The sequence below is a fragment of the Camelina sativa genome, chromosome 4 (assembly GCF_000633955.1).
Source record: "Camelina sativa cultivar DH55 chromosome 4, Cs, whole genome shotgun sequence".
NCBI classification, from domain to species: Eukaryota; Viridiplantae; Streptophyta; class Magnoliopsida; order Brassicales; family Brassicaceae; genus Camelina; species Camelina sativa.
Window position 1 is genome coordinate 23,031,524 of NC_025688.1, and position 377 is coordinate 23,031,900.

Below are 377 nucleotides of genomic sequence, written 5' to 3' on the forward strand. Positions count from 1 at the left end.
CTCTCTCTCTCTCTCTCTCTCTCTCTCTCTCTCTCTCTCTCTAATTCTAATTCTTTTATCTCGTTATAAAGCAATGCAAATGCTTCATGTATGGTTAGTTTGACAATGGTTTCACTTGGAAAATTGTAAGTGGTTCTGTTAACAGCACAACCTGAAGTGCTGAGAGCTTGATTTGTAATTGAGGATTTGGTAGTCTGGCTTTGGCTAAATGTACACGAGGTGTATCATTGTAAGATTGAGTTGAAGGTCTGGTTCCAGTTTTCTAAGTACATTTGCTTACTTCCTGTTATGCAAAATGTTCTTGACTTCAAAAAAGTTCTAGGTATCGAATTTATCTGAAGATCGATATCTTTGGATTTGTAGACTTGGTGGGTATT